This window comes from Oryctolagus cuniculus, chromosome 3 (genome assembly GCF_051225735.1).
Source record: "Oryctolagus cuniculus isolate XC-2025 breed Fujian yellow rabbit chromosome 3, ASM5122573v1, whole genome shotgun sequence".
Taxonomy (NCBI): domain Eukaryota; kingdom Metazoa; phylum Chordata; class Mammalia; order Lagomorpha; family Leporidae; genus Oryctolagus; species Oryctolagus cuniculus.
This window is the reverse complement of record NC_142869.1, coordinates 89,618,102-89,632,699: the sequence shown is the minus strand read 5'-3', so window position 1 is coordinate 89,632,699 and position 14,598 is coordinate 89,618,102. Positions and strand designations below refer to the sequence as shown.

Here is a 14,598-nt window from a genome sequence, read left to right as displayed (position 1 = left end):
CTCTCTTTTTGGCAGTAAAGTTTCCAGGAAAGGATTTTTAAAATTCTTCATTTTCTCCAGCCTCTCAGCAAGACTCCTAAAACCACTTACATAGATGCAAATCTCCCCTGTCTGAATGTTTAGAGATAAAGACTCGATAAACTTAGTAACCAACACCAACGTTTCCTAGTTCTTACTATTCTAAACTTCTTATCTTTAAAGAATATGCATCCTTTTTACAACCAAAGAATATGTTTGGTTCTTTTCTTTGATCACCAGCTGCTTCCCATCCTCCATAAAGATTGCTTTTGTGGTTTTCTCTTTAATCATAGGGTGAGCCTCTGGTTTCAGAGACACCTGTGCAAGTCAACAATCAATGTACGCTTCAATTTTATGAAGCAAACACCTGGGCCAATATGTCCATTGCCAAAGGCCAATTTTAACTTATAAATGCCAGTGAAACATAAATGCAGACACTGTAGAAACCCAATTCCATAATGATTATAAGAACTGACATTCTAATTCTAGAGCAGAACTGAAGTCTTTGGCTCTCAATCATCTTACGTTGCTGAGTATGTGAGAGTCTCCAGTTATACTGGGGATAAAGCGAGGGTTAGCAGTCTCCAACACTCCTGTCCGTATCTTCAGCTGACTGTGTCTAAAATGCCTAACTACCAGATCAACTCCTCTAATAACTGGGAACCAAGTAATTTGGACCAGTTCTCCTGTTCAGGACAACCTGAAATACAATGCCCAAACCAAACCAAACCAAAACATGCTTGGAGACATCAAAAATACATAAGACTTTCAGGGCAATATCTGAGAACTAGAAAATGCAAAAAGGTAAGCTTGCAGTTTATAGTAATTTTTTACCTGGAGATATTTGCCAAATTAAAAAAAGAGAAATGAAGAGACTGACCAATATTTTAGATAGCTTCATGGAGCTTGGATGGTGAAAGTTGAAGTTTAAGACCTGCAAAGGGAGAGTGGCCATGGCAAATTAATCCCTATGACCCTGAAAAGGTTGAATCACCCCCACACACACACCAGAAGACTAGTCAACAGGAAATTCGATCCTCACAAGGAGGGAATAGCATTCAGGTCATTGCAATCTTCTGCATTCAATTGTATATTCAGGATTGCTAGTGTCCCAGAGCTTGGCAGAAGGAAAATACATTCACTATTCAGTAATAATATTGCTATCCTAACCATAAAATTATTCCTATAAATATTGTCAGTACAATAATCAACACACAATAAAAAATAACTATTACCCAAGGACACATGGCAATATAATTGAAAACCAGCAAACAATGAACAATGGAAACAGGCCCTTAGAGTCTATTAGAATAATCAGAAATAGACTTTAAAATAAATATTTTTATCATATTCAAGAAGGTAAAAGACAAGAACAATAGAAAAGACTTGGAAATCTTACTCAGTATAATCCTAGAAATGAAAAATACACAGTTGAGATTAAAAGTCAGATTTGACACATTAGAGCAAAATCAACTCTTGATAATGAAGCACAAAGAGCCAAGAGGTTGGAAAATACAGGAGAAAGGGTAGGAGTCATAGAGGGTAAAGCGTGAGGAAATGGCAGGCATACTCGAAGTCCCAGAAGAAGTCACTATGAACAGGTAATACCCAAAGTGATAATAGCTGAGTATTATCCAGACTGATGGAGGACAGGTTCAGCATTCAAGATTCCCTCAAAAGCCTAATCAAGATGAACCAGAAGAAATTCACGTCTAGGCCCATCACAGTAAAATTTATGAAAATATAAACAGAAGATATTAAAATAAGTGGGAAACAGCCAGAGGGAAGAAAAGTCAGATTAATATCTTCAAAGTCATGATCACTTAGCAATGGGAACACATTCCAAGAAGTGTGTTGTCAGGCAATTTTGTCATCATGCAAACATGTGTCCTACTACAGTTAGGCTGTACAGCGTGGAGCCTAATGATCCTAGGCTACAAGCCAGTACACTATGCTACTGTACTGAATACTGTGGGCAATTTGAACACAACAGTATTTGTGCTTCTAAATGTATCTAAACACAGAAAAGGCACAGTAAAAATATGGCATAAAAGATATATATTTTTAAGATCTTATTTATTTGAGAGGCAGAGTTACAGAGAAAGGGAGAAAAAGAGAGAAAAGTCTTTCATCTGCTGGTTCACTCCTCAAATGGCTGCAATGGCCGGAGCTGGGCCAATTCGAAGCCAGGAGGCAGGAGCCAGGAGGCAGGAGCTTCTTTCAGGTCTCCCACATGGATGTAGGGGCTCAAGCACTTGGGCCATCTTCCACTGCTTTCCAGGCCATTAGCAGAGAGCTGGATCAGAAAAGGAGCAGCCAGGACAGGAACCGGCACCCATATGGGATGCAAGTGCCTCAGATGGACGTATAGTCCACTACTTCACAGTGCTGTTCCCATAAAATGATACTTTTAATAAGTACCCCAGTATAGGGCACTTATGAATGGAGCTTACAGGACTAGAAGCTGTTCTGGGTGAGTCTCTGTGTGATGGTGAGTGAATGTGAAGGTTTAGGGTAGGACATTACTGTATATTACTTTAGATGATGCAAACAATTTAGCCTATACTAAATTTAGAAGAATTATTTTCTTTCTTCAACAAAAAATTAATAGCCTACTGTAAGCTTTTTTCCTTTGTAGACTTCCTTTTTCTTTAAACTTTTGAACTCTTTTATAACACAAATATATTTTATAGCTGTACAAAAATATTTCCCTCCTTCATATCCTTATTCTATATGTTTTCTTCTATTTTGGTATTTTTTTACTTTTTAAACTTTTGTTAAAACTAAGAGGCAGACACACACACATTAGTCTAAACCTACATAGGGCCAGGATCATCAGTATCAATGTCTTCCATTTCCACATCTTGTTACCCTAGGAGGTCTTTAGGGATCATAACAAGCATGGTGCAGTCATGTTCTGGTAACAATGCCTTCTTCTGGACACCTTGAGAAGGACCTGCCTAAGGTGGTTTCACAGTTAGATTTTTTTATTGTGAGTAAAAGGAGTACAGTCTAAAATAATAAAGGGGCTGGTGTGGTGCTACAGCAGGTTGAACTTCCACTTGTATTGCCAGCATCCCATACCAGAGTGCTGGTTCTAGTCCCAGCTTTTCAGCTCCCAATCCAGCTCCCTGCTAATGTGCCTGGGAAAGCAGCAGAGGATGGCCCAAATGCTTGGGCCCCTGTCACCCATGTGGGAAATCTTGGTGGAGTTCCAGGCTCTTGGCTTTGGCTTGGCCCAGCCCTGAGTGTTGCACCCATTGGGGAGCAGGCCAGAAGATAAAAAAATCTCTTTCTCCCCCCAACCCCATCACTTTGCCTTTCAGATAAATAAATATTTTCAAAAGTAATGATAAAAAGTATGTATGTATATATATATAAAGTATATAAGTATATATATATGTATACACACACACACACACACACACACATACATATATATATAGAGAGAGAGAGAGAAAGGGAGGTTGTTGAGATTGTTATTTAGCCTAGCAGGTAAGATGCTGGTTAAGACACCTATGTCCCAAGTCAGAGCGCCTGGGTTCAATTCTGGGCTCAAGTTCCTGACTCCAGTTTCCTTCTAATGTAGACCTTGTGGGGTAGTGATGATGACTCAAATAATTGAGTTTGTGCTAACAATGTGAGAGACCTACATTAAATGCCTGGCTCCTGGTTTCTATCCCAGCCGAACCCCATCTGTTGTGGTATTTGGAGACAGAACTGACAGAAGTTTTGTCTCTGACTTGCAAACAAATAAATAAATATATTACAATAAATATACAAGCAAGCAGCAGTATTTATCATTACCAAGTATTATGTTGCAAACATAATTGTATTGCTATACTTTTATACAACCAGATGCAAAAAGTGTGTTTACAATAGCACCACAAACAATGCATTGCCCTACAACATTATGACAGCTACAGTGTCACCAGGTGATAGGACTTTTCATCTCCATTACAATCTATGAGACCACTGTCATATGTGTGGTCAGTCATTGACTGAAGCATTGTTATGTGGTGCATGACTGTAACTCTACTAAGAGTCAACAGCTAACTCCTCAAAAAAATAATGGAAGCCAGAAGACAATGGTATGGTAACTTCAAGGTCCTGAAAAATAGTAATGACCAAAGTAGAAATATACGTGTAGTGGAAGTATTTCTCAGAAATGAATGGGAAGAAAAGTTTTTACCAGGTAAAAGTGGAAGGCATGAGGAAAGTACCCAACAGCAGCAGCCTTTTAAACTTTAAATAGACAGGTCTGAGTGCCCAAACTTGCCTGTTCATTTTATTTCATCCTCCAAGGAGTTCAATCACTTGGCATGCCTACTTCACTTTTCAACAAACAAGTGGGCCCAGGCAATATGGGTGACTGGAATGCCGTAGTCAAACTCCTGGACAAAGTCCAAGCCTACTCCATTGCTGGGGGAAGGTGTGGCTGTCAGTCCTATTCATTTTCCGAATCTTGCTCCTATGGACAGCAGTCAAGTCAGCTTGGGGTGATGAGCAGTCTGCCTGGTTGTGAAAATGTCTGCTACAACAAGTCCTTCCCAATCTCCCACGTGCACTTCTGGGTCTTCCCAGAATTGTCTGTACCTATGCTCTTCTACCTGGCTCACATGTTCTATGTGATGAGAAAGGAAGAGAAACTGAAAAAGAAAGAAGAGGAACTCAAAGTGGCCCAAACCGATGGTGTCCATATGGAAACGCACCTGGAGCAGATTGAAATTAGTAAGTTCAAGTATGGTATTGAAGACTATAGTAAAGTGAAAATGCGAGGGGGCTTGCTGAGAACCTACATCATCAGTATCCTCTTCAAGTCTGTCTTCAAGGTGGTCTTCTTGCTGATCCAAGGGTACACCTATGGATTCAGTCTGAGTGACGTTTACACCTGCAAAACAGATCCCTGCCCACATCAGGTGGACTCTTTCTCTCTCACCCCACTGAAAAAACCATTTTCATTATCTTCATGTTGGTGGTGTCTTTGTGTCTCTTGCCTTGAATATCATCGAACCCTTCTATGTCTTCTTCAAGGGTGTTAGGGATCGTGTAAAGGGAAAGAGTGATCCTTACCATACCACCACAGGCCCACTGAACCCCTCCAAAGACTGTGGATCTCCAAAAGATGTTTATTTCAATGGCTTCTCTTTACCAACTGCTCTCCTCTCATCCATGTCTCCTCCTGGGTACAAGCTGGTCACCGGCAGCAGAAACAATTCTTGCCTCAATTACAATAAGCAAGCAAGTGAGCAAAACTGGGCTAATCACAGTGCAGAACAAAACCGAATGGGTCAGGCAGGAAGTACCATCTCCAGCTCTCACACACAGCCTTTTCATTTGCAGGATGATAACCAGAATTCTAAAAAACTAGCTGTTGGACACGAACAACAGCTGCTAGCCATTGTGGACCAGTGACCTTCAAGCAGAGCCAGCAGTCATGCCAGCAGCAGACTACAGCCTGACGACCTGGAGATTTAGATGCAGGCTTGAGTATTAGAGCCCATGTGATTGTGGAGAAGAAAAAAGTGCTGTAGAAAGTGCACCTGGGGTGTTAATTTTGCTCCAGTGAAGGTGGTACTCAGCAGCTTTCATTTTGAGGCTTAGAAAACAAACACAAAGACAGTAGAATTCTTAGCTTCATTGGAGCTATCTGGGATAGGAGGGTAGAAAGGAAGGGAATCCGGGAGGTACACATTGGTATTTAATCTAGTGGATTCAAAGAATTTACTATTCTAAATAAGAGTTGCATCAGTCGACAATATAGGTAATGGCTTTTTCTCCCCTACACACCCTTTAGAATAGTTCTGTGTGTGTGAAAGAGTGGGTGATAACTGTGGCTAAATATTTTGCTTTGTTTTACCAAGAAACTGAAGTAAATTCAGCAAGGGTTAAATACTTGGTGGACATCTGACTTCCTTTAGAAAAGGAAAAGACAGGATTATTTTTATGTCCCTGCTAAAACATTATATTGTAAAAGTTTGCACTTTGAAGGTGAGCTTTCTAGGCCTCACCCTCTAGGTGTCAACAGACTTTTGCTACTATATTTTTTTTATTCATGGTATCAATCAAAAGTTCATACAAGGCCCACAGAAAGATTTTCTATGCATTTGCAATGCATTTGCATCTCAGTCAGTTCTGTGTGCATTAATTTTTACATCCACTTTCATTACCATCATTATTTTCATCATTCCTCAACTACTATTCACATCCATTTAATGGTTTCTGTAAACATTTTAAAACCAGTTGGGAAGTAACTGAAGACATTTTTTTTAGTTAGAATCAGGGAAGCCAGCCATGCTCGCTCGTGCGCTCTCTTTCTCTCTCTCTCTCTCTCTATATATATATATATATATATTTTTTTTTTTTTTGGACAGGCAGAGTTAGACAGTGAGAGAGAGAGACAGAGAGAAAGGTCTTCCTTCCGTTGGTTCTCCCCCCAAATGGCCGCTACGGCCAGTGTGCTGCGGCTATTGTGCAAAGCCAGGAGAAAGGTGCTTCCTCCTGGTCTCCCATGCGTGTGCCATGCTCAATATTTACCAATCACTTGTACGTGTATGGGTGTGGAAGAGTGTGTTTTATCTGTTATGTATTAGTACAAGCAGATTCAGTAAAGACTCACAAACACAGATTTGAAAATAATGCACACACAGCGTTCAAATTTGAACTTTTCTCATGGATTTTGTGGAATGGGCCAACATGGTGTTTACATTGTCTAATTCCTGCAGTGCAAGTAAAGCACATTTTTTCCCCTAAAGTGTTTTCCCCCTGTGTATCACATTATGGATACTGGTTTAGTTAATTATGGTTCTTTTTCTTTTTTTTGTCTCAATTTTTAGAAATACAGCAGTGATGTTATTACTGAAATGAATGATTTCCTTTTTCTTAAATGTAATCACTGATGCTTGAATGATAGAATTTTAGGACTGTAAACTGGCTTTTGTCATTAATATGAGAGATTTAGAAGAAATGCTTAGGGTGAACTATTAAGTGTGTCTAAATGATTTTTGCAGTAATTGGTATTGGTTTTGTCCTACTTCATACACATTAATTCAGAACATGTAGCTTTCTATATGAGTTTGACAGTTTGTGGGAGTCACCAGCAACTTTGATGTTTGAACGAAGATTTTATTTAGAATACAAGAGAGGTTGAAAGAGGTTTCAGTAGTACACATGTAATTAATTTATTTGAATGATATGCGAAAGATATCTATCAGTTTCAACAAAAGTCTTTTAAAAAGTCATCATAGATGATTGGTGAAAATGTTGAAAATCATACTTTTCTTGCTTCATCAGCTACATAAACAGTTTTGTACAATGAAAATACTAATTTGTTTGACATTCCATGTTAAACTACTGTCACATTCAGTTTCATTGCATGTAATGCAGTCCTGGTCCATCAGATCATGTGTTCTGCAGAGTGTTCTTTATTTAACAAAGTTTTTTTTTTTGTTTTTTGTTTTTTGTTTTTTTTTTTTTTTTTTTTTTTTTTTGGACAGGCAGAGTGGATAGTGAGAGAGAGAGAGAGAGAGAGAGAAAGGTCTTCCTTTGCCGTTGGTTCACCCTCCAATGGCCGCCACGGCTGGCGCGCTGCGGCCGGCGCACTGCGCTGATCCGAAGGCAGGAGCCAGGTGCTTCTCCTGGTCTCCCATGGGGTGCAGGGCCCAAGCACTTGGGCCATCCTCCACTGCCTTCCTGGGCCACAGCAGAGGGCTGGCCTGGAAGAGGGAAAACCGGGAAAGAATCTGGCGCCCCTACCGGGACTAGAACCCGGGGTGCCGGCGCTGCTAGGTGGAGGATTAGCCTATTGAGCCGCGGCGCCGGCCTTAATAAAGTTTTAATTTAGTATAAAGATAGCCTCAAAAATGAATGAGAAATAAGGACATTTTCAAACAACTAAAACTGAAATACAACACTTGCATGTGTACTTTTTTTAAAATAGAAAAAAATCCCATCTGGAGATGTTAAAAGGAATCAAAACAATGAAATGAAACCACTTAGATAAATTTGAGTATTTAATGCACAGTCAGAATAGTGAGTTTGGTCTTTAAAATATGGAGCAAAATACAGAAAATGGTATTATATTAGGGAGAAAAATAAATATTTTAAGTATTCTAAGATTCTAGTATTTTCTGGAAAGAGGGTAAAAGTACCAATAGACATCAGATTTTGATAAATTACAGACACATGTTGTAATAATTATGGTAAACACTAAAAGCATAATAAAATAAAGTAAGTTCCCAGTTAATCATAGGTCAAAGAGAGGCAGATTGAGTTCATCTAATAAGTGGAAATTTGATCAAATGCAAGAAATTTTAGTGAAAAGTATATACTGCAGAGGACATGAACTCATTTTAGGTCAATAAAATCTTGAATAAATGACATTTATTTAGCATTTTCTCTCATTTATGGGTATTTTACCTTTTCATGATAGTTTCTGAGAAGTCAATCATTTCCCAAAAGAATTGTTTAAAAATATTAAATTTCATGCATTTCATTCTTAAATAGAACTAAACATACAAAATAACTGAATGTCAAACAACCAGTTGTATTAGAATTAGTAATTTACTGGAACAGTCTGCAATTTACATTAATTAAGGAAAGATTATCTTATGTTATACATTTACATGACATATATGTCTCATTCTCAGTAAATGCTATTATTATCTTAAGTTTCAGCTCTTTTCTACTATTAGCCTCTTAGAGTAATACATATAATGTTGTCATGTTCATTATAGTTTTTCTGGCACTGTAATTGAGATAATATTCAACTTAAAAGCTAAATAACTATTAAAAACACATAAGATTCCCTTGACTTCAACAAGCTGTGTGATACTCTGCATAAAATTATATATTAACAAAGATTAGATAGCCATTATGATATGTTTACTTTTAATATATAAATAATTTTGGGCTGGTGCTATGGTGCAGTGGGTTAAGCTGGAGCCTGCAGTGCCAGCATCCCATATGGGCACTGGTTTGAGTCCTGGCCTTTCCTTTTTTTTTTTTTTTTTTTTTTGACAGGCAGAGTAGACAGTGAGAGAGAGAGACAGAGAAAAAGGTCTTCCTTTGCCGTTGGTTCACCCTCCAATGGCCACTGCGGCCGGCGCGCCACGTTGATCCGAAGCCAGGAGCCAGGTGCTTATCCTGGTCTCCCATGGGATGCAGGGCCCAAGGACCTGGGCCATCCTCCACTGCCTTCCCGGGCCACAGCAGAGAGCTGGCCTGGAAAAGGGGCAACTGGGACAGAATCTGGCACCCCGACCGGGACTAGAACCTGGTGTGCTGGCGCCGCAGGCGGAGGATTAGCCTACTGAGCTGCGGCACTGGCCTGGCTTTTCCATTTCTGATCCAGCTTCCTGCCAATGCCCTGGGAAACAGTGGAAGATGGTCCAAGTATTTGGGCCCCCTGTGCTACATGGGAGACCCAGAAGAAGCTCCTGGCTCCTGGTTTCAGCCTACACAGCCCTGGCTGTTATAGCCATTTGAGGAGTGAACCAGCAGATGGAAGATCTCTCTATCTTGCCTTCTCTTTCTCTAACTCTGTCTTTCAAATGAATAAATACATCTTTTGGAGCTGACGCTGTGGTGCAGCAGGTTAAAGCCCTGGCCTGAAGTGCTGGCATCCCATATTGGCGCCAGTTCTAGTCCTGGCTGCTCCTATTCCAATCCAGCTCTCTGCTATGGCCTGGGGAAGCAGTAGAAGATGGCCCAAGTCCTTGGGCCCCTGCACCCATGTGGGAGACCAGGAAGAAGCTGTTGGCTCCTGACTTCAGATTGGTGCAGCTCCAGCTGTTGTTGCAGCCATTTGGGGAATGAACCAGTGGATGGAAGACCTCTCTGTCTCTACCTCTCTATATAGCTCTTTCAAAATAAATAAAATAAATCTTTAAAAAATAAACACATCTTTAAAAATAAATAAATAATTTAAAAATAAGACATACTTTACATATATATTTAAACAAAACAAATATATATACGTTTATATATACACACACACATATATATATCTTAAAACAAATGTGTGTGTGTGTGTGTGTGTGTGTATCAGGGCAGGCATTTGGCTCAGGATGCCTACATCCCACATCAGAGTTCTTGGATTCAAGTTCTAGCTAGACTTTTGATATCAACTTCCTTCTATTGGGAACCCTGGGAGGCAGCAGGTGATGGCTCAAGTACTTAGATCTCTGCCATTCACTTGGGAGCCCCCGAATGAGTCCCAGGCTGCTGGCTTCAGCCTGGGTCAGCACTATATGTTGCAGGCATTTGGGGAGTGAGCCAGTGGGTGGGAGCTCTCTCCCCTTCTCTCTCTTTACCTGTCTTGCAAATGAAATTAAATAAATGAATAAAATTTAATATATATATATGTCTTAGGCCTTATAAACTTTTGTATTTTTAACATAATTATGCTTTATGAAATATTTTAAATAAAATTTTGATAGTAAAATATGAAATATGTTTTCCCCCTATTGCAGAGGATAAATATTGGACTGTGTATTGGGGTTCTCCCAAGAAACAGATCCGATTAGATATATATGAATAAATCTGCAAATACATATTTTACATATGATAGCTTCATTATGGGAATTGGCTCACACAATTATGAAAGTCAAGGAGTCCCCTGATCTGCCATCTGCAGTTTGGAGCACCAGGAAAATCACTGGTACAATTAATTCAAGTTCAAAGCCCTGAGAACCAGAAGTTCTGATATCCCAGGGCTGGATAAGATAATGTTCCAACTCAAGAAGAGACAGCACATTAGTTCTTCCTCCCCTCTCTTTGGTCCCCCAATGGTTTGGATAATGGCTGCACACACTGGGGAGGGCAGATCTTCTTTACTCAGTCTATGGATTCCAATTCCAGAAACATTTTCACAGTTATACCCAGAGATAATGTTTTATTAGCTAACTAGATATTCCCTAACCCATTCAAGTTGACATAAAATTAATCATCACAACTTGGTTATGTGCATTTGTTTTAAATCTATGTTTAGCCAATTAATTTTATATGCATGGTTTAAGTCCTCTATCATTCATCAAGATGATCTGGGGGAAATGGATTATTTTACTGGTAGTCTGTATTTCCTACATTCACCAAATCTTTGTCAATCCTCTAAGTAAAAACCTAATTTCAGTACCATCTTGGCCACAGACTTGCTTTTGTCAATGCAATTTACTTTTCTAGGCTTTTTAGTTCTCCTCTTTGCCACCTGTCCTTATCTGAAATATGTATTAGAAGGGCCAGCATTGTGGCACAGTACACAAGATGATGCTTGTGACACTGGCACCCACAGGAGAACGCGGTTCACATCTTGGCTGCTCAGCTTTTGATCCAACTTCCTTCCATTATGCCTGGGAGGGCAGTAGAAGATGGCCCAAATACTTGGGCCCCTGCCTCCATGTGGGAGACAGGAATGCAGTTTCTGGTCTCTGGCTTCAGCTGGTCCAGACCTGGCTGCTGCAGCCATTTGGGAGAGTGAACCAGTAGATCAAAATCTCTTTCCCAGCCAAGACACTCTGGCAAAAGATCTCTGCGAGTGAGATCCCAGTGGAAAGAACAGGTCATCAAAGAAGGAGGTACCTTTCTCTGAAGGGAGGAGAGAACCTCCACTTTGACTATGACCTTGTCTAAACAAGATAAGAGTTGGAGAACTCAGAGGGCTTCCATAGCCTTGGAAACTCATGACTGGAGCATAGGGAGATTACTGATGCCATAGACAGGAGTGTCAATTGGTAAAGTCAACAACAGGAGTCACTGTGCACTTACTCCTCATGTAGGATCTCTATCCTTAATGTGCTGTACATTGAGATTTAATGCTATAACGAGTACTCAAACAATATATTTCACTTTGTGTTTCTATGGGGGTGCAAACTGTTGAAATCCTTACTTAATGCATACTAAACTGATCCTCTGTAAAAAAAAAAAAAAAAAGAAATTATCAATTCCCAACTTGACTCTCACTGGGATTAAACATGACAATAGGTCTGCTCTGATTTCATCATCATTTAAAAAAATCATCTATTATTTTTCACTTTATGTTTCTGTGTGGGTGCAAACTGTTGAAATCCATACTTAATGTATACTAAGCTGATCTTCTGTATATTAAGATAATCGAAAATGAATCTTGATGTGAATGGAAGGGGAGAGGGAGTGGGAAAGGGGAGGGTTGTGGGTGGGAGGGACGGTATGGGGGGGAAGCCATTGTAATCCATAAGTCGTACTTTGGAAATTTATATGCATTAAATAAAAGTTTAAAAAAAAAATCTCTTTCCCTCTGTTTCTGCCTCTCTCTTTGCCTTTTAAATAAACCAACAATTAAATAAACATTTTAAAAAATAAAAATACATATTAGAATAATCCAGTCTCTTGTTAAAAAATTCTGCAAATTCTGCAAATCCAGAATTATTTTATTATTCTTCATTAAAATACTCCTATCTAGTTTTTGGCTGAAAAAAGAACCCAAGAGCTTCCCTGAGAATAGTTAGGGCCTCCCCACAAATCCAGGCCTAAATGCAAGGCATGTGCAGAGCCCAGCAGCCTCCATGAACAAATGCAGTGAGTCTGTCATGTTTGTCCTCTTACAGTTCATTGTTTCCTTAGCTTGTGCCCATATGGAGCTGCTTGTCTAGTATCTCCCACTAACATTTGTTTCTGCTGTCATGGCATCCTTCCACCCAACATTTTGTTGTTTATAGTGAGTCAGAAAAGCATCTGCAGTTGAGAACTGAACTTCTCCCAGCAGAGATTTCAGGCCTAGCTGAAGAACCAAGGAAGTCTGGAATGAGCAGAGCCCAGGAATGAGTAGCTACCAAAAGACATCAGTGCATTCTTTCAAGCCCCGGACTCAGGTGACTGCCACCTGAGCAACAGAAGGATTTGGCTGGCTCTATATAAGACCTGAACTTGCAGAAACAGGAGGCAAACTAAATGTTAAAAATGAATTGCTTCAAGTAATACCACTAAATTGGTAGTATATGTAAATCACTAAAATTTGAGCGGTATTGTCACTATCAATACAATCCTTCATAGTAGAAACTCCTGAATTTTTTTCAATGTAAAAAAATGTTGGAGGGCATGTCAATAAAGATCACTGAGATACCACTATAGATGACAGAAATCAAGGGAAAAGCAGCACAGGAATTAGGCCTAGGAAAGTTCAAATGTGTTTCCTATGAGTGATGCGGAATGTAAAAAAAAAAAAAAAAAAAAAACACTGAAAATGGTACTTCAGATTTATTTTATTTATTTGAAAAACAGAGCTATAGAGAGAGTAGAGAGACACAGAGACAGAGAAGTCTTCCACCTGCTGGTTCACCCCCCATATGGCTGCAATGGCCAGAGCAGAGCTGATCTGAAGACAGGAGCCGGGAGCTTCCTCTGGGTCTTCCACATGTGTGCAGGAGCTCAAGGACTTGGGCCATCCTCTGCTGCTTTCCCAGGTGTACCAGCAGGGAGCTGGATCAGAAGTGGAGCATTGGGATTCAAAGCGGTGCCCATATGAGATGCTGGTGCCACAGGCTAGGGCTTTAACCTGCTGTGCCATAGCACCAGCTCCAGCTTTTTGATTTTTATAATAATTATTTTTTGAAATGCAGAGCTACAGAGAGAGAGAGAGAGAGAGACCGAGAGAAAAAGAAATCTTCCATCCAGGGGCCGGAGACATGGCGCACTAGGTTAATCCTCCTCCTGTGGCGCTGGCATCCCATAAGGGCGCCAGTTCTAGTCCCGGTTGCTCCTCTTCCAGTCCAGCTCTCTGCTGTGGCCCGGGAAAGCAGTGGAGGATGGCCCAGGTGTTTGGGCTCCTGCACCTGCATGGGAGACCAGGAGGAAACACCTGGCTCCTGGCTGCGAATTGGTGCAGCTCCAGCTGTTGTGGTCACTTGGGGAGTGAACCAGTGGAAGCAAGATCTTTCTCTCAGTCTCAGTCTCTCTCTCTCTCACTGTCTTTAACTCTGCCTGTCAAATAAATAAATAAAATCTTCAAAAAAAAAAAAAAAAGAAATCTTCCATCCATTGGTTTACTCCCCAAATGGTCCCAATGGCCATGGTTAAGCCAGGCCAAACCCAGGAGTCTGGGACCCCATCTGGGTTCCACAAGGAACCCAAGGACTTGGGCCATATCCTGCTGCTTTCCCAGGCACAATAGCAGGGAGCTGGATTGAAAGTGGAGCAGCCAGAATTGAATCTTTGCTCATACGGGATGCCAGCACCGCAGGCAGAGGTTAACCTGCTGTGCCACAATGCCAGCCTGACAAAAATTATTTTATGTATGTTTAAAAGATCAGGCTCAGGAAAGTATTCTACTAGTAAGACTGGAAAGGAAAGGAGAGGTTGAGGTAATAGAAAACAGAATCAATTTTACAGTATATAAAAAGAGAAAATCAAAAAAGAAAGGAAAGAGTAAAAGGAGAATTAAACATACCTAAGTATGTGACAAGAAACAGACATATATCTTAGCGATTTTTGCAGTGTTTTCACTACGATGGTTTATAAGATGCCTGGACCAAGGATCAGGTCCTAGAATTTCACCTGTAATGTCTGTTAATAGAAGAATGAGTTTGCTAAGTAAGTGCACAGGGTCTG

General features: G+C 40.2%; 1 pseudogene; it reads left to right on the top strand.

The window, feature by feature from the left end:
• The first annotated feature begins 4,382 nt into the window (after positions 1-4,382).
• Positions 4,383-5,496, top strand: LOC100346015 (gap junction alpha-1 protein-like; annotated as a pseudogene).
• The last annotated feature ends 9,102 nt before the right edge of the window (positions 5,497-14,598 follow it).